Source organism: Austrofundulus limnaeus, unplaced genomic scaffold (assembly GCF_001266775.1).
Source record: "Austrofundulus limnaeus strain Quisiro unplaced genomic scaffold, Austrofundulus_limnaeus-1.0 Scaffold9459, whole genome shotgun sequence".
NCBI lineage: Eukaryota > Metazoa > Chordata > Actinopteri > Cyprinodontiformes > Rivulidae > Austrofundulus > Austrofundulus limnaeus.
Window position 1 is genome coordinate 4029 of NW_013961861.1, and position 246 is coordinate 4274.

A 246-nucleotide genomic window follows, 5' to 3' on the forward strand; every position below is an offset into this window, starting at 1 on the left:
GGCAACGTATTTTACATGTTTTAGGGGGTGGGGGAAAACAGAGTACCTGGAGAAAAACCCACAGAAGCACGTGGAGAACATGCAAAAGGATTACAAAACTGCAGCATGAACCTGTTGATGACTCAGTAAGAGATTGGCAGTGGTGGGATTTGAACCCACGCCTCCACAGAGACTGGAGCCTAAATCCAGCGCCTTTGACCCCTCGGCCACACTACCACAAATTTGTCTTTAGGAACACTATTTTTT

General features: G+C 46.7%; 1 non-coding gene across 1 annotated transcript; it reads right to left on the minus strand.

Moving 5' to 3' along the window:
* Window positions 1-134: 134 nt before the first annotated feature.
* On the minus strand, window positions 135-216 carry trnal-uag (transfer RNA leucine (anticodon UAG)). The gene has a single exon. It is a non-coding gene; the product is annotated as a tRNA-Leu (tRNA).
* Window positions 217-246: the final 30 nt, after the last annotated feature.